Below are 21099 nucleotides of genomic sequence, written 5' to 3'. Positions count from 1 at the left end.
AAATTGCGCAAGTGTTTACAGATTACTACAAATCGCTCTATAACCATTCTCCAAAAGATCCCACCGCTCAGGCAGTGGCAAATAACGATGTCAGCACCTTCTTAAACCAGCTTGACCTACCAAAACTCCCGACAGTAGCTACGACACTCTTGGATGACGCCATTACCGGAGACGAAATAGACAGGGCAATCACACAGCTTAAGGGTAATAAAGCCCCTGGTCCAGATGGGTTCGACGGGGCCTACTATAAAACGTATAGAGAAGACCTTACACCTTACTTGGAGCGACTTATTAACGACTTCATGAATGGTGGCACCCCGGAGAGCGGAATGTCCCTGGCAAACATTATACTCCTTCAAAAACCTGGCAGAGACCCCTTACTCCCCGACAACTACAGACCCATCTCGTTGATTAATCACGACATAAAGATCCTAGCGAAAGTCCTAGCAGCACGCCTCAACCCTCATTTGAAAACATTAATACACCCGGACCAAGTGGGGTTTATACCAGATAGACAACTCTTCAAAAATACAAGGAGGAATATAGACCTCATTTGGAGGCAGCGGACCACGGCGATTCCCACAGCAATAGTCGCGATAGACGCAGAGAAAGCCTTCGACAGAGTCGAATGGCCCTATCTGTTCCAACTACTAGAATATCTGGGATTCCCGGGAAAGTATATAGCCACGATCAAAGCTATGTACCATCAAGTATCAGCCCAGGTCAAAATTACCGGAGCAAGGTCCATCCCCTTCCAACTGGGGAATGGCACCCGACAGGGATGCCCCCTCTCCCCGTTATTGTTCGTGCTGTCCCTGGAACCATTGCTCTAGGCGCTGCGCAAGCACCCGAATATAAGCGGCATAACGGTGGGAGGACAGGAGTTTTTAGTATCTGCATATGCAGACGATGTCCTACTGACAGTTACAAATCCGAAGGAGTCGATTGCGGCACTACACGAAGTCCTGTCCCATTTCGGAACATTCTCAGGCTACAGAGCCAACCTAGAAAAATCAAGTACCCTACTCCTGGGCCTGTCCGCGGAGGACACGGTGGCGTTACAGACAACTCACAACATACCCATAGCTAGGGATCACATAAAATACCTAGGGATTCAACTTTCAAATGACCATACCAAACTATACCACCTAAACTATACACGGATAAATGGCAGGATAAGCCTATCTCCTGGATCGGGCGTATTCACACTGTTAAGATGAATGTGCTACCCCGCATCCTGTTTCTGTTTCAAGCGCTACCCATCAAGCTGTTAAAATCCGACTTAGCCCCACTGCAAAAGGCAGTTGGGAACTTCATATGGCAAAATCGGCGCCACAGAATCTCCCGAAACATACTATACAGACAAAGACAGAGAGGAGGTTTAGGGCTCCCACACTTTTATTTCTACTACCTAGCGGGGCAACTAGCACAGGTGGCCATGTGGCATGCACCGCTAGAAGTAAGGAGATGGGTGGACCTGGAGTCCCACCTCACTGGCCCTGATCTACCCCAATACCACATGTGGGTGCCCAGGGAAGATAGACCCATCCTTAGAACCACATGTCCAGCAATATTAAACTCCCTGAGAATTTGGGACGCATCGACATCCAAATATAAATTGGCAAGCTCCCCATCCCCTCTACTACCACTATTAAGGAACAGGGCCTTCCCTCCAGGACTGGAGGCCAGGGAATTCGCAAACCTAGAAAAAGCAGGCTTACAGAGGGCTTGCCACCTGTATGACAGCTCAAGCATAGTCACATTCGAACGATTGAAACAGGAGACACATCTCACTCCCAGGGATTTTTTTCGGTACATACAACTTAAAGACTTCGCACAACGCCCACTAGTACAACAAGCAGGGAAAACCCCATTGACATTTTATGAAAAAATGTGCTTAAACGAATCCACACCATCAGGACTTATCACGACAATGTACGCACACATATGCTCGGAAACAGCAGAATGGGGAACACTCACATACACTGAGACATGGGAGAGGGAATTGGGAGAAGTCCTGGAGGGAACAGAATGGGGAGAAATATGGGAAGCGAACAATGCAGTATCCATATGTGTTTCCCTCCAGGAACAATCCTTTAAAACCATGTTTCGGTGGTACACCACCCCGGTAAAACTATTTCATATGCACCAAACACCATCCGACGACTGCTGGTGGGGATGTGGCCACAGGGGCACATATCTCCACATGTGGTGGGAATGTCCTCAGGTACAAACTTACTGGTCGAAAATATACGACTTGCTTAGACAGATCTTCCACAGGGCACCCGAGCTGAACCCCTGGACGTACCTGCTAAATAGATCCCTAGACGACTGGACTAACAGGGAACAAAAATTAGTACATAAAGTAACACTGGCAGCACGAAGAACACTAGCACAGTCATGGCTGCAGGTAAAACTACCTTCCACACGGAAGGTGATCTCCAATTTGAAGGAAGTATATCTCATGGATAATTTGACAGCCAAGGTGCGCGGCTCCATGGCTAGATTCGAAAAGATCTGGGAACCATGGACAAGTAGCAAACTTTTCCGCGACTGAAGTAACCTTTGTCGCATCATTTCACGACCTTTTGGGCGAGGCATGCACTTAAAAGAGACACCTTCAATAGATAAGCATAAAAGGAGAGACATCAGACACCCCCGGCTCCCGCCGACCTGACGCACTCCTCCCCCTCCTCACCACTATTCCTATATTACTCCTCCTCCCCCCCTTTTAATTCTCTCTTCTCTTCTCTTTCACTACTTAACTCCTTCTCATCCCAAACTCGGAAAAGGGTTCAGTGTCAAATCCCTAAGCAACATAGGCATCACACAACCTGGCTGGACCAGGATAGCACCAAGAGGGAAGGGAGACACAGCCCACAACCGAAATTCGGGATTTAATTTGGTTAAAAGGATCACAATAGCGTAGATAGTTTATCGTTCCAGGAACACCGATAGTTTGATATCCAAGTTTTGTGTATAACATAAAATGTGAAATATCCTTGTTATGTGACATGCCTGATACTAAGAGCAGACAAAGAACTACTGACAATACGTATGGAATACTGTAATTGAATATGTCTTATACCTAATGTACATCAATCATTGTAAGCTGTTATTGTAACAAGACTTTCACACAAAAATAAAGTACTAAAAAAAAAAAAACTGAATGTATCGTAAATCATAAGATTACATTTTATTCTTTGCAAGTATTGCACTGCGAGGCAGAGTTTGAACACTTATGCCTAAAAATAGAAATCTAAAAAGGAAATAAAGAAAATATAAATATATGAGTAAACTGAGTGCCCTGCTGTCATTTAACTACTAAAGAGTATCTAATATAAGCTTAAGCCTTATAAAAGTTACTTTGGTACTGAGTCATTTAAGGTCATTTGAGACAACCTGTTTCAGAATTATATATATAAACAATGTTATATATATATTTATTTATTTTTTATTAAAAAAAAACTTGGTCTAACTGATTTGCGTTTACAGGGCCTGATAACTTCAAGAAAAACAGAACAGAATATAAGTAAACTAACTAATAAGAAATGAATGAAATTTGACTTTTACGGACTGCCCTGTGTGTAATAGTCATGCATTAACTAATGGAGATAACACACATAATTGCTGTCTGAATTCTGTCTGCATTTATACTGTCCTCAAAAGACTTTTAGACACATGGTTGTAGCTAGAATGCAATTGAAAAACGTGTTTAAGGTGTTGTCCTCAAAAAACACAGGCTTTTGTAATTAAATTGTCACCAAACACTGAGAAGAAACAAATACATTACATTCATTAACTCACACAGAAAAGGAAAATGGTTTAAATACAGAAGTTAAATGTTATTTTATAAAAATACAGCTGTCCTGGTTAATATAATTTTCATAATGCCTCAAGATTCAGGTCACGGTAAGTTTTCGTTATCACTTTGTGTTTTCTTTGTCTTATCACTCAGTTAGAACAGAGACGATAAGACCAAGGGTACACTCCCATGCGCTCAACCCGAAGGGTGATAGTGCCGGGTGCAACCCGAAGTCTTAGGTACCACAAAGAGACTCCAGGGATCTCAAGGGGCTTAACCCCAGTTTCTAGAGTATACAAAAGACAAAAAGAATAGATGCTGCTATTCTCAGTGCAGACAATGCTCTGAGATCAGAAGCATCTCCTGGATATATACATAGTAATGTAGGAATAATAATAATGGTATGCTGGCTAGTAAACAAAAATAGAATAAATAATAATGAGACCAAAATTAAGTAAAATAAAGTATATACAAGTGATACAAATATTACTATGCATCAAAAGATGAGAAACAGGGGGGCGGAGCTAGCGGCACACTGCAGCGGTCGCCATTTACCACAGCTCCGACAAGCCAGCGTGCAAAACTGGCCCAAACACGGCACCAACAGCCCATCGACTGAAAAGAACCGCAGGGTCACTCTCAGGACTCCCGGCGGATCTCGCAGATGCCTTTTTTTCAAAAATCGGGCACCAAACGCCGAACCAAGGGATTCGGGGCCTACCGCACGAGTGAACGGCACCTAACCAGGGAGCTGACTTCGTGGCTCAACGGGAACTCACTACTCTCCGACGCCAACTTCCACACCACAGAAGAAATGGGGCGGAAAACCCACAAAGCGATCCCGAGCACCCCCAAAAGGGACATATGCAGCATGCTGCAATTCCCTCCACCTGCACGGACCCAAGACATGGAGGCGACATCGCCCGAGGGGTCAGAGGACGAAGACTCCACTCACAGTGTGATTAAGGCAGGCGCGGGAAGCACAAGTATGCACACCCATGATGACACGGCACCGGCATCGAAACGAGACATCCAGGACATGCTGGGCGGTCTCCAAAAGAACCTTCAGCACATGTGGCAAGCTGACTTAAAAGGGCTGGCGGCAGAGGTACAGGCAGTAACGGCAAGAACCCAGGCCGCAGAACAAGAGGTGAGAGAAATACGCCAAGACATCATTACCCTTAAAGACACAGTCTCCCAAATACAATCCACACAAGCAAACACCATCAAGCAATTGGCTATACTGGATGATAGGGGCAGGAGAAAGAACATTAAAATCAGGGGGGTATCAGAGGTGGTATTACTGGACGAACTGCCCCACTTTATCAGACGCCTGGTTGCTGCACTCCTCCCCAACAGACAAGCGAAACACTTCATGTTTGACGGAGTATATCGCATTGCAAAACCGCAGCAGGCACCGAAAGCAGCCCCGCGCGACATCATCCTACGATGTCAATCCCTGACAGACAAGATAGCCCTGATGATGGCCATCAAAGAGAAAACAATGAAAGACTTTGAAACACACAGAATTACCTTCTTTCAGGACTTGAGTAGAGACACTCTCCTTTGGCGCAAAAGCATGCAATCCATCACGACCACCCTGCAAGCAGCGGGCCTCAAGTACAAATGGGCTACTCCCAGGACACTATGGGTGACTAAAGATGACCTACATTACAAGATCTCCAATGTAGGAGAAGGACCGGCTCTATTGACTACTCTGGGACTGTCCACTAACACCAGGGCACCAGCCACAACTCTGCCGGGACCGGCAACCTGAAACCTGCATTGGTCACACCAGACTATTACTCTTATTTTCATTTACTGTTATTATGTTTTTATGCTATCTATAATCAATGTTTATCGCACCCTGTTTTGATATCTCTTTTGAAGACGACCTAAACCACACATAACCTGGTCCGCTGACCCACCCTCAATGGGTGACACCGACCATACGGCCCCGTGACGATGAAACGACGGCCTAGGTTCAACTAGTGTGCTTCATCCCCCCCCCCCTGAATGCCCAGGGTTACAGGGCACAGTCCTCTAAGGAGCCCCCACAGTACATCACATAAACTGAACTCCATCTCATCCCGCACTCACACTTAGACGAGACATAAAGGCTTAGATCCTACCTGTTACCCACCAGGACACACGTCAAACCACACAAGGAACTAAGTGATTACCAAGGCCATAACCTGTGCCAGTGTTCTAACATAGTCGTATAGTCCCCTCGGGACGACAACAGCCACATAGAAACACACACCACTGGCATGTCCAGATCCTCGCTACAACCACATAGCCCACACCAACACAAAATGTGCATAACTCGACTCGGCCCAACACATAAGTCGACTGTATTGTGAATGTTTTATTGTGCATCTAATGTTGTGGCATGACTACTTTTATATGTACTCGCTGAAACTGCACCAAAAATAAAGAATTTACAAAAAAAAAAAAAAGATGAGAAACAGGGTAGGGGTATGGCACATATATTTATAGGGGTATGATGCCCAATCATGAAATAAAGCTTTATTAGAAAAATGGCTAGAAATTAAAAGGGTCAATCCCAATATTGTCCCCTAGCCCTGGTATTGTCCCCTCTCGATAACACTGCACCCTAAATAGCTTAGCCCAGGCTCTGTGCTTCAAATTGATTAGCACCATAAATGAGCAGTGAAATGTGGTCTGGGACTAATCATAGTCCCAACTGTCTAACCTGAATTGGCATAGGTAGGTTGAGAGTACAGACCAAACTGCAGAGGAGGGATATTGTCAGTAAGAAGGTAGAGAGAGTAGGCAGTCTAGAATCAGAGGGTCAGTTTAAAATAAACTGACAATGCAAGTAATAAAAGCCTCTCTCCCTGTTAAACTAACTAGACAGGCATAGCAGCAGAGAATAAGGGAGTGGAAATCAAAAGGTTACACAAATCATATTAAAATAAAAAGTGCTGACGAAGGTGCATCACAAAAGGCACCAAAACGCCCGTCGGGCGTTCTGTTCATTTAGGCTGTGGGCACAGGGCACTTGTGGATTTAGCACTTTTTATTTTAATATGATTTGTGTAACCTTTTGATGCTCCATTCCTTTTCTCAATTTTGTAGCTCGTCTCTGCACTTTTTCTAGTGCCATGATATCTTTCTTTAGAACAGGTGCCCAAAATTGCACAGCATATTCAAGGTGTGGTCTTACAAGCGATTTATAAAGAGGCAAAATTATATTTTCATCCCGAGAATTTATGCCCCTATTTATACATGACAAAACCTTACTGGCCTTAGCAACTGCAGATTGACATTGCATATTGCTGTTTAATTTGTTGTCTATAACAATTCCCAAATCCTTCTCGTGTGTGGTTATCCCTAATTCACCATTTACAGTGTAAATTGCTTGTGCATTCTTAACCCCAAAGTGCATAACTTTGCATTTCTCTGCGTTAAATTTCATCTGCCATTTTAGTGCCCAGTCCCCCAATCTATCCAAATCCCTCTGCAGCAAAGCAATATCCTGCTCACATTTTATTACTTTACAAAGTTTTGTGTCATCTGCAAACACTGAAACACCTATTTCAAGATCATTTATAAATATGTTAAATAAAAGCGGTCCCAAAACAGAACCATGAGGGACACCACTTACCACTTTTGTCCAGCCTGAAAATTTACCATTAATGACAACTCGTTGTACTCTATCCTTAAGCCAATGTTCTACCCAACAACAAGAATCTTCATCTAGACCAATTTCTTTTAGTTTGAAGACCAACCTATTGTGAGGACCGTATCAAATGCCTTGGCAAAATCCAAGTAGATCACATCCACTGCAACACCCTGATCTATACTTCTACTTACTTCTTCGTAGAATGCGATTAGGTTAGTTTGACATGACCTATGTTTCATAAAACCATGCTGATTATTGCTAATAACAAAGTTCTTCCCAATGAATTCCTGAATATTATCCCTTAATAGCCCTTCCAATATTTTCCCAGTCACAGAAGTTAAGCTCACAGGTCTATAATTTCTAGGCAAGGATTTTGAACCCTTTTTAAATATAGGAACAACATCTGCCTTCCTCCAATCCTCCGGTACAATACCTAAAGTAAAAGAATCTTGAAAAATTAAATACAGAGGTTCACTTATTTCCCCACTTAGCTCCTTAAGTACTCGTGGGTGAATACCATCAGGCCCCGGAGCTTTATTTACATTAATTTTCTTTAATAGCTGTAGCACCTTGTCTCGATTTATCCAATCACAAGTTATCTGCAAGTAAAAAAGTAATATTTTTTAATAAATTGTGCCAAGCATTCAATGGAAATTAGGCGCAAAGGTGTCAAGGACACTTTGACTAACCTCCTCCATTTGTTGGTGATTTTCTGTCTAGAGAGAGAGAGAGAGAACGTGTGTGTGTGTGTGTATATCCACAGGCATTAAAGGAACTCTATAGCATTAGGAATAAAAACATATATTCTCAACGCTATAGTGTTTATAGAGTTTATTATTTACTGTTTAGGTTAGTGGCCTAGTGGTTAGTGCAATAAAAAAGTAAAGTTTTATTCACCTTGTAGCACATGTATTGCAAGTCTCCAAAATACCGGACCCGTCTCCTTGGCTGAGAACATCGATACTGATGATCTCAGCCAATCTAATGCTTCCTTGTAGAGAAGCATTGGGAGGTTAGTGTAGCTGAACTGCAAAACACTGCACTGAGTTTTTGATTGAATAACAAGATTGAGATGAAGAGATCTGGGTGCCTTAAGTGGTACTTTAACTTGTACTTGTATATATTTACAGATACACTACCATACACATACCCATTATACATGCAGATATGCCTGCATTAACTTATGCACTGTCCCTACGTTCATTCATGCAAATCCTCCATACATTATATCAATATACATTCACACACTCTTACCCTCGACACACATACACCCCTGCTTCTTACATGCGGACTTACCCACATACCCTAAATATAGTTATGTACAGACGTTCCTGCATTTCTACACACCTACTGACCCATGACACATTTAAACACCAACCCTCACACAAAAATATATAATTTTTAAAATAAAATTCTACCCCCGTTTTCCAAAGGTGCTCACAAAGATTCCAGGGTCTGGAACCTCCAATAATGTAGCTACATATGTCCTGTGTAATATCACAATAAGACCCGCAGATAAAAAGGAAGACCATTTTATAAGTAAAACTCAGTTCCTCTTGCCAGTAATGATAATACAAATCTAAAAGTTATTATCAACCGAGATTGAATTTTCTGATAAAGTAGATGTCTTCTAACTAATGCCGAATATTACAACAAATGAGTTATCACATAATATCAAAGATGACAAATTCCAGGAATCAATTGATTAATTTCCAGTCAACTTTGTTTGTGTCATAGTTTATGGAAAAAGAGTTTCATCTTAAAGACTTGTTAAAATGTCATACATCATATTTATGCTCGTTTGTTTTAAACTCCTCTCTCATATTTTATTCAGGAATTAATTATGTTTTGAATGTCAAGACTATCTTGCTGTCGATTAGGTATTCATTTGTTGAAACCTTCTATTTAATTACATACAGCTGTTGAATTTTCTACAGCAGTTGTCCAACTTTCAATACTCATAAAAAATATATTCTGGTTTTGGACTTTGAAGTACTAAACAATATGTCCTACGTTCTGAAAGGGTCAATGTAAACATCATAACAACTTTGCAGCTTTACAAAGTTTATGGTGCAGACCAGGGCTCAAATTTTCCACTCACCACTCACTCACGAAAAGTGACAGTTGTCGATTCTTTTCTTTTTCTTTAGCCCAATTAATGAGTCAATGTAGCGCTGCAAGTGGACATGAGCATTTCTAAAAAAAAAAAGGAGCTACAATATTGATGTTTTACAATTTGTAAGAATAATAAGTAAAAATAAAATGCATTGAAATCACATCGTCTGATATGTATCGTATGATATGTTGGAGAACTTGTAAAAGAAAAAATATATAATAGTGCAATATATGAAAGCACTATAGATGAGCACATGATGCACTGGATGTCATATGATATTTTGCACTTGTGTAGTTCTGGAATTATCAAACCAAAATGATCTGTGATGTAAACTCTTATTGAACACAAACATTAGAAAAGAGTCCAGGCAGTGGCGTACTAAGGGGGGGGCGGAGGGGGCGGTCTGCCCCGGGTGCCACCAGGGTGGGGGGTGCCATGAGCTTGGTCTGGGAGCTGGAGGGGGCTGTGTGAGCTGTGACCGCACAGTGCCCCATGTTAGTTAGGGTGCCATGCGGCCAGAACAGCTCTCACACACTAAGAGCTGCTGAACTGGCCGCACGGAGGTAAAGTGGGGGCGGAGCTAATTAAAAATCAGGGGCGGGGTCAAGCCGACAGCGGGGGTGGGGCTTAATATAGCCCGTACCCGCTGCTGTTAGGAGGTGCGGCAAGATGGAATCCCTGCTTCTCCACAGGCTTCAGGGAATCCAGTCCTCCTCTAGCCCACTGTCTGTAAGTAAGAGTGTGTGTGACTGTGTGTGTATGTGTGTATGACTGTGTGTCTGTGTGTGTGACTGTGTGTCTGTGTGTAACTGTATGCCTGTAACTGTGTGTGTGTGTTTGTGACTGTGTGTGTGTGACTGTATGCCTGTAACTGTGTGTGTGTGTGACTGTCTGTGTGTAACTGTATGCCTGTAACTGCGTGTGTGTGTATGTGTGTGTGTGAGACTGTGTGTAACTGTATGCCTATAACTGTGTGTGTGTGTGTGTGTGTGAGACCGTCTGTGTGTAACTGTATGCCTGTAACTGTGTGTGTGTGTATGTGTGTATGTGTGTGTGTGTGTGACCGTCTGTGTGTAACTGTATACCTGTAACTGTGTGTGTGTGTGTGAGACTGTCTGTGTGTAACTGTATGCCTGTAACTATGTGTGTGTGTGTATGAGACTGTCTGTGTGTAACTGTATGCCTGTAACTGTGTGTGTGTGTGTGTGACTGTCTGCCTGTGACTGTGTGCATGACTGTCTGTGACTGCATGTGTGACTGTGTGCGTGTGCCTGTCTGCCTGTAACTGTGTGTGACTGTCTGTAACTGAGTGTGTGACTGTCTGTCTGTAACTGAGTGTGTGACTGTCTGCCTGTAAATGTGTGTGTGGGGCTGCAGGGATTTTGTAGAAGGGGGCAGAAGTCTTTATAAGGGGGGATAAGCAGGGGATTTGTGGAAGGGGGTTGTGGGGGTTTTGTAGACGGGGCAGGACAGGGGTTTTGTAGGAGGGGCAGGACAAGGGTTTTGTAGGAGGGGCTGACAGCGGTTTTGCAAAGTTTACAAATTGTAAAAAAAAAAGAAAATCTTTAACATTATTTACAGGGTTTTTTTTGGGGGGGGGGTTAGGGGGTGCCAAGCACAGGATCCGCCCCGGGTGCCAAATGCTCTAGGTACGCCCCTGAGTCCAGGCACTCAAAGTTCATCCAATAGCACTTTTAATGGAAAATGAAGTGACCAAAACATTGCCATACATGCTATGTACCATGCTGTGTTCCATGAAAAGTCTGTTATTGAAAAAACTTTGTGTGCCTGGAGTCCTTTCTAATTTTTCTAATAAGATTTCTGGCACCACATATTAGCTTTGCATTGGGCCAACATGTCATGCGTGCCTTAAAACACTTAAAAGCTTGTATCTTGTTCTGTGGTCTAAGACTGTTTTTGATTAGCAGCATCTTTAAAATTGTTGTGGGTATTTATTGGTTTAGTGTGTTGAAAAGTGTATGACGTCTCAGGTCAGGTGTTGAGTCAGGTCAGGTGTTGAGTACATGGAGTAATATTAACGGGCGTAGTCTACTTTTATTTCCTTTGAAAGACTTATAAAATGTTATGTAAAGTTCCAAATCATTGCAATCCTGGTCCCTGAATACAAGAAGATCCTGATATACAATTCAAATACTAAAACTATAGTGAGATTGTAATTCTCAAAGAGAAATCTGAATTTCTACTTGTAGGGAAGCTACAGGGAAAAGGGTTTCTTTACTTTGCTTGCAGGCTCATCTTATTGGTATTGTTGATTGTGTGGTTTCTGTCCAGGCCTTATTTGAAGGTAAGAGTTAGTTTACACTCCTCTGGATTCTGAAAATTAAACCATATTTTAACTGCATTCGTTTATCTTAAACATTCAATAAATGATGACTTGATTCCTACGAATATTCTGGTTTGATATAACCCCTCCTTGTGACGGATCACCTAGCACCCCGACTGGGCACCTCCATCAACAGATGCTTCCTAACTGACGCTGAGGACCGTAAGCACCGCACCGGACACCACAAGCACCGCAGGCTCTACAACCGCCGTAGCTGATGTGTACTGTAGTCATTGCTGCCGCCCAGGAGTGATGGGAGTGAGCGCAGGACTTTTCTTTTTGTATTTGTATTCACTTTTTGTATCACACAGCTAGGTTACAATGCTGCCGCCCATCCCATGTGTTCCCTAGGGCAGCACAAAACCAGGATACACCACTGATCTCCATGTGCGTACACACAGCGCAAATTCTACTTTTTGCTTTGATTCAGACAATAACCTCCGTCCTTAATGGGATAAAAAATTTAAACGCGTAAGGTCATCAGATTTTTACTATGAAACAGCAGAAACTGCATTTGTCTGTTGCCATGTGCGGCGTGCCATAATAGCCCCCCTTATTTATACAGTTGTTTTGTCATCTCAACTGCTCCCCATACAATGACATTGCCTTTGTTACTTTTGTTTGAGATAATAATAGCTTTTAAATAGGTGTTATTAATGAGTTTATAGTAAACACACTGCATTAAAATGGCATGTATTTCACACAGTATAATATGATTTAGACTTGATATTTTCACCATGAATATTTAATGGTTTTATGAAACAGACGGCTGCAGTGGAGGTATGATGGATAGGCGGATAGGTTTCTTGCAACAAATATAATACATGTTCAATTTATGTGTATGACTGGTATAATTAGGCAATGATGAAGGGTTGCCTGGATTGTAGAGAGAGACTATAATGTATGTATACATATGATTGATAATACAAATCAGTGATTCGTTACTGTAGATAAAGTGCTTATAGATGAGGTTGGAACAGGAAAGCAATACAGCAGTTACATGTGTAGTTATAGATTATTCATACAGTGCAATTTGATATTGTATTTAGCCTGTTAGATAATCAGAAAGAAAACAGTACTAGTAGCATCTGAATACTCAGCATACAGAGTTTCCAAAATAAACATGCTTATAGGAATATTGCAATCAAGGTTATTTTAAGGGACACTCTAAGCACCAAAACAACTTTAGCCAAATTAAGCATTTTTGGTACATAGATCAGGAATTTAATCACTCTTTTGTTTCAGCAGTCCGCCTGCTCTGGTAAATGTGAGTACGTTCCCATTTATCCCTACTCCTGGTATTTTATTCAGTGAGCACTATTGTTGTTTCTTTTTATTTTATTATCTACTAACTTCATACATTTCATTCTCATGTATCCTTGCAAGTGGGGACTGTACCACTGTTTGCCATTCATACTGGAGCTAGTTACAGCTCCATAAAACATAAGTAGGACTATATCGTTTTCCTTTTATTATCCCCTGTAAGTAAGAACATACTACCCTATTATTCCTTTCTGTTGTTTCATATGGACTCCACTGGTGAACCCACCCTGCTATGCCCATTGTGGAGTTACACAGACATTTGGTAGAAAAACCCTTCTGACAAGTGCATCTCTACATTATCTCTTGGACTTGATTTATCATTTGGACTTTTAACTATGTATTTGTTTATCTACTCTATAATACATACTGTATATATCACTGTATATATCAAAATTGTAGTGCTACCCCTAGCTCTCTCTTTCTTTCTGTGATTTATCAAAAAGCATATACAAGGTCCAGTAGCAACCAGCTCTAGAACATTCAATTCCCATAGAGACAACCCAGATTCATGCCAGGAGGTTTTTTTAGGCAGGGAGCCAAACCAAAATCCAAACAATATCAAGTACACTTTATCTACCAAAAACAGGTTGCACAGTCTAAGATCTCCAACCAAAAAAAAAACCCATATGAAAATGGACACACAAAGCATTTCAAAATCCCAGAATCTAAACAGACAATTTTAAAAGACCATGAAGGCATTTTTTAACATTTTAAACATAGATTTATCCCCACACAAATGATCTCTTATAAAAAAAAGGACTTAAGTTTACTCCAGCAACAAACCCAAAGCCCTTCTCATTGTTTTTGGATAACCAAATGTTTCTTAAGAAATGAATGAGAAAAATATTTTTTGAAAAACATCCCCAGAGAAAAGAAGAGGAAAATAAATCAGAAAATACCAATACCGAAAAATCAAGAGATAGATCATATTCCTATCACCCATTCTAAACTAACAGAAGAAATCAAATTTTTGTCCTTGGACAGAAAAAAGTTAATATTTAGATCTATGTAATGAACTTGTCCACGATGATTTAGATAAAATCTCAAATATTAAATGTACCGGTATTCCTAATATTCCCAAACAAGAAAAACAGGCAATTAAACAAATTACCGACAATCCCAATGTAGTCATAAAAGAGGCAGATAAGGGAGGAGTGACAGTTATCATGAGCCTCCAATAATAAATGGATGAAGAACACAGAATTTTGGGAGACAATTTAACATATAAAACATTAGAGAAAGATCCCACTCAGCTATACCTAAAGGAATTAAAGTATCTGCCATTATTAGGAAAAGTAAAAAACATTATCTCTCAGGATGAATTTGAATTTCTATTTAATGAAAACTGTAAAACAGCTATATTTTACTTCCTCCCAAAAATCCGCAAGCATTTACAAAACCCCCTGGCCGCCCCATCATCAGTGGTATACGCTCCCGATCTTCATAACTCTCTGAATATGTAGACTCCTTCCTACACTATGTTCAAAATTTCAATAATTGATACTGCACTCAATAAATATCTGATAAGAATATAACGTTGTATTTAATGAAAGATTAATTTGAGTTAAAGTTATATATGATCAATAGTTGATTTCATAGATATACAATCAAATATATACAAAAAATATACATAAATTGTAAAAAAAGTATAAACAATGTTCCTGAGTGATTGAATCCCATAGAAGCCAATGTGATTTCATGTGCAAAAAAGGAAGATCATGACAAGAGCCGGCCCATAAATAAGCATAAAGCAAATATTTCTGTAGTATCATTAGAAAATTCCATATGTAGAATATTTGACAGAATATTGGTAGGGAATACCTAATTGACACAATGTGTACACTTGAGAAATTGGAAAAAAGTATAGAAAAAATAGAAAAAATTGAAAAAATATATACAAAAAATAAAAAAGGGAAAAATGAAGAAAAAATATGAAGAAAAAAATGTATATACAGTCCAGTGTGCACACTCTGTTATATTCTGGGTGGATCTCACCAATGTATCCTGTAGAGGAAGTCTCTGATTCCCAATTGGAGCCTCCACGTAGTAATTGTCCACAAGGTGGTCTGGGTAACTCTTTCCTATGTAGAGAGAACCTCCACGTCCATGTCCCGGTCAAATATCTGAGAAAAGTGCTGGCTCTTGAAATGTCTGGCGGGCTGCGCGCTCGGAACTTTCCTGTTGTGGACAATTACTACGTGGAGGTACATTGGCCAAGTGGATTCCAAACTGAAGTCTAATAATTCTCACATTATGGTACGCATTAAAATTTACTCATAGAGAATAATAACTAATTCCAAAGAGCCCCTACTAAAAGCAGAAAAATGGAAATGAGCAAGTCCTTAAAAAATGACGAGCAAAGTTTATTCAAAATTGGACAAAAACTTTACTGAAATCAGAAGAATCCAAGGACTCAAATAATTGGTAAAAAATAATAATAAACCTATCACCTAACAAAAGAAAATATATACATATGGAGTCTTCTAATTAGATCTCAGTATTTGGAGTGAATATATGGAGGGCATATTTTTTTAATCCTACAAAGGTAAATGGCTCAGCAGTATAAACCACAATTGATTCTTAGAAAAATAACAAAGAGAACTGTTATAAAAAATGCTACTTAATTAGTGTAGATACTCAGTGGGAGTCAAAATATTTGTCTGTCTTGATATAATGATAACTGAAGTATGTATCAATCGAGTCTCTGTAACACTAATACTAGTAGTGATTAGGTATGATACATTTGACTACATAAACCCAGATTTGGACGAAAGGGTAAAACAAACCAAAAAACGCCACAACTAACGAATTTAAAAAGAAGAATATTTATTTGTAAAGGATAGCTTATGCCTAATGCTAAACGATATGCTGCAGAGCATATAGCCTCCTAATACCACAGGCTGGATCTCCGATATAAGGATGTATCTGACAGTGCTACTATGACTTAGCCACTTATTTACCTTGCATTACCAGAGGGTCTCCTATCAATGTTTAAAAAGAGTCAAAGGTAGCTTTGGAATTACACATCTCAAAAAATCGGATTATAGCTAGAGACTCCTACAGACAGATCACTACTCAGATACAGTGAACAATTAAAACCAACTAAGTCACCCACCGCGCATTTCGGTGCCTTTGTGCGCCTTCGTCTAGGGTTCAAGATTGAATGAATATCACTGGGGTTTATAGAGCAAATGTAATCAGCAAACTCCACCCTTAGAATCCCGTATTGGTTATGTTCATCAAACATGGCAGGTGTCTTCCCATTAAATTAAATGTACGTGTCTAAATGAAAAGAGAAGTCCTGATAGGAGACCCTTAAAACCTACATATGTAAATGCCCAACTTGCTAGTAACTCAGATGCAGCAGTTGGTGGGTCCATACATATCCCAAAGGGAAATTAACTTATAATTAAGTTATCAACATATTCCAGTTTTGTGGAACATGTTGATAACGTATAAACATTATAATAATGTTCTTCAATAAGCAATCTTTAACGCATTGCACAAACTGCTAGAGGGATATACAAATGAATAAAATGTACAAATACACAGCATAGTGTATGTTAAGGATCTAAAACATTACAACTAAATTAGTTTATACAGAAAATTGTATTTTGTTGAAAACAATACTTGCATAGACATTTTTTTTCTGAATTGTATTTTATTATTTAAAGATAACCTGTGCAAAATAACTTCTGCAGTGTTTTTGTTGTTGTTTTGATTTGTTTTGTTATTATATTTTAGACATGAAATAATTTACCTGGTTCAAAGTCAGTTACCAAGGAAACAAACTGTATACAGTGGAAAGCCATTTATTATGTTATATATTTTTTTGCCTTTGGTGACCATAAATATAACAGGTCTAGTAAGATACAATGATGATTACTTTTATTAAAATATATTGAATTTTACATTCATAATCACACAGAAATGCCAAATAAAATAATGAAATTGAGCAAAAATAATGACACCTGTGTTAAAAAAAAATAATAATATTGATACAGTTCTCCTGCAGTAAAATATATATATATGTGATTACTATTTGAACTACATTTTCTCCTGAAAATTATGGGACAAGGGGATAGAGAATAAAAATACAGTACTTTCATAAAACATATAAAAACAAAATTGAAAATACTGGTGCTAGGGATGGTATCTCAGCTGTTTCAAAATTATAGATAATTCATATTTATCAATGTATGTAAATAAACAATTATGAGTAAATTGTATCTCGTCTTTGTTCTTCTAACATCTAAAGAAGACTTTCCACTACAAATTGCATGTTGCTACAAGCGTCAACTTTCCTGTTCATCCCTCAGGTGTTAGGTCTAGGAATTGGGTTTTCCATGGGTCAGACTTGTGTTTTAAGGCAATTGAAGTTGGTTTTTGTTGAACACCTTAACTAGAAATGCTCTGAGAATGCTCTTGGTTACAGGCAAAATCTCCAAACCAGTTATTAATTTTTCAAACGTATTAACAGAATTCAGAAACGGTTTAATGCAAAGGATCTCTGTTTGCTTGTTGATATTAAAGGGTAGCAGCTCCATGGTGAGACTGGAGTATCATTAATTCTACAGAGTCAAAATAATATATATATATATATATATATATATATATATATATATATATATTAAATGACAAACTAAATGTAAATAGTATCTCAATCATCTGCTTCATACGATGCTAGCCACTAAATTCAAATAAGGGCCTTCTGCCACAAAGAGTCTAAATAACAAAGCAACTGTATAGATGATATGCAGAGAGTCAAATTCAAATTATGATTTTCAACATCTGCAGTATGCTCCCTCAATTTCTCCAGTGACTTTCATCTTAGCATCTATTACGACTTCAAGAATAAATTAGAATTTAACAGTGATAGCAATTGTAATATTGTTGCGAGACATCCTTTTGGAACAGAAGATAGCATTGGTGTTTACCAAGATCATTGTTTATTATTGATCCCAAAAGTAATCAATACAATATAGTTTTAGACAAGATGAGAGATTCAATTACGGGTAAAAAACAATATTAAAGGGACTAAGCAAGACATAGACCAAAAGAAGTTTAAACCTGTATTCCAAATACTATAGTGTAGCAATCCCTACTTAGATTCAAACACCCCCACCCCACCATAAAATGATTACAAATAAAATAAAAAGGGAGGGGGGACTTACTTTTATTTTCATTTTTCAGACTCCCTCTGCATTGCTTGCCTTCTTACTTCACTTAATGTCACTGATGGGACAACACTGGTTCAATCCAATGTTCCTCATGCAGGAGCATTGGGGAAGCTCTATGCACTTCCAACAGCAGAGGTGTCTCTGGTGGCTCTCAGTGTGACAGCTACTAGAGGCAGTGTGACAGCTACAAAAGAGGCTTCAAAGTAAGGCAACGTTTTATCTTGTCGGGTTAAACCTACAGGACCACTGTGGAGTGAATGGGGCGGAACATTTTTTTTTGCCCAGGGGAGCAAAAATCCTTGCACTGGCCCTGCTAAGAGCTAAAAGGGACACTATAGGCACCCAGACCACTTCATCTCATTGATGTGATCTGGGTGCAATGTCACTGTCCCCTTAGTCCTGCAATATAAACCACCTTAGTTTAGAGATACTGCAATGTTTACATTGTTACATTAAGACCGACTCTAGTGGCTGTCTACCATACCAAGGCGACATTAAGCCTTCTATAAGGAAGGCTTTATGCGCTTGCGGTGCTCAAGGCGCATGCTCATTAGCACTCCCGTCAGGTGACGTCAGAGGAGTCGGAGCACCGACCCAGCGCTGAGGGACATCGGCACTGGTACACTGGTTTCGCGTTAGTAAATAAAGGGATTTTAACCCTTTATTGGTGAGGGAGGCAGAGGGAGCTAAAGTTCTATTAATACAGCTTTGCATTACTAGCACTATGGTATCTCTTTAATGATACTGAGTGTAACACTAAACAAGAGGCTTTTAGACTTTCCTCAGCTTCTAACAGCATACACAGTGGCAAAGTTTTATACATTTGAAAAAGTTGCATTGTGTTGAATTACAGCACCTCAATATGATCTAAACAAAATAAATCTAATTCATAAAACTTTTTCTTTTGCATATATAAAACATGTTCATATCACCTGAAAACTTTGCTGCCTTGTCAAAAGGTTTTGTTTTCCCTTTCTGGCAGTAAAAATATTTATGTGTAAGTTGCCATTACTCTTTTACATACCTCTCTGTGTCAGTGAGTGCAGTACTTGAAACATCTCTAACAGTTTTATATGCAACAGCCCTGTAAGACAGGCAAGGTTTATATTACACTGCCCTCTACAGGCTAATGAAATGAAAACCAATATATTTGTGCTACAATTTTTTCTGGTTTATTTCTTGCTTAATCTAATATTATTGGAGAAATCGCTAACAAGTAAAAGCGCCTACTGAAAATGATTTTTAGAATATACTGCAATATAGCTTTTGCTAGTTTTTGAAATATGTCCTGGGATCTTGAAGTTATAAATCAGGGGTGCCCAAAAGGTAGATCCCCAGATGTTTTAAAACTACAACTCTCATACTTGTCTAAAACTCTCATGCTTTGTCATACTAGAGGCATGCATATGATCTTGGGATTTAAAGTTCTCGGAAAATCTGGGGATCTACTTTTTGGGTACCGCTGTTATAAATGTTGCTGCTATTCAGAAAAAAAATAAACTCTAAAAAAAAACTCTAACCCCTTAGCTATAATCACAGATACGTCATGCAATAAAAGTTGCATGCTTCAGTTGTCGAGTAAATGCTCTAACCTACTGCTCTTGCACTGCATCCATTAATATGTACCCACTATGCATCACTCCCACACATGGCAATATTGTAACAGCGAATCAAACGTGCAAACAGTGTTATCAGCTCTGTCAGTGTTAGTGAAAGATGGCTTTAACCCCTTAAGGACACATTACATGTATGACATGTCATGATTCCTTTTTATTCCAGAAGTTTGGTCCTTAAGGGGTTAATAGTTCTTATCTGTCTCTCGCTCACACACTGCAAGTGAAGTGAAACTGAAAGGTGAGTATTTCAAACTAGACAAATACCCTTTTTAAGTAAAATGTTAACCCTTTGATTTAAAAAAAATAAAAAATAAATAATTTATCCACTTAATTTGCAGAAATCCAGGCAACCAGTGTTTCTGGTTTGCTGTTCTACAGTTTTCCCATGCAAGTTAAATTATTTGTAGCTTCATCGCACTCAGGTTTAGTTTATGCATTTAGGGTGGGTAGCTGGTTATTCCTTCTCTACCGAGTTCTTTTTGTTAAAAAAATGAACTAGCATACAATTTATTTGAAAAATTAGAATCTGTGATAACAATTTTAGTTTGCTCCATTACCTCTGACATCATAGCAATCCAGGGACCCAATGCACATGCGTGGCAAGCACCATGATTCCTTGAAGCTGCAATGTTTTACACTTCAGGGTTAAGCGGACCATGTGCACCATGACCATTTCAATGAGATTAAATGGTCTGGGTGCCTATACTCTCCCTTTAATGTACACATAAATATCAAATTCATATATGTATGAGATGAATTACTTCATATTGGAACAGCAGCTGAACATTTTTTTATTGGCACATAAAGTTCACACAGTTACAACGCAATGTGTATGATAAGTTTATTATAACAACAACTACATTAAGGTATTTCCAGTGCCTATATGAAACATGCTTGTTCTGCATAAAATGTATTATTTTCTGGGGATGTAATAAATGGTTATCCACCTGTCCCAAATGATGCTATGGCCTATTAAATATTGTAATTAAAATGCAAGGGGATCTGTAAGTTTCAAAAATTGGTAAATGTATCCATGTGTCATTATTGTACTGAGTTGATGCAGAAT

The sequence above is a fragment of the Pelobates fuscus genome, chromosome 2 (assembly GCF_036172605.1).
Source record: "Pelobates fuscus isolate aPelFus1 chromosome 2, aPelFus1.pri, whole genome shotgun sequence".
Lineage (NCBI taxonomy): Eukaryota > Metazoa > Chordata > Amphibia > Anura > Pelobatidae > Pelobates > Pelobates fuscus.
This window is presented reverse-complemented; position numbering follows the sequence as displayed.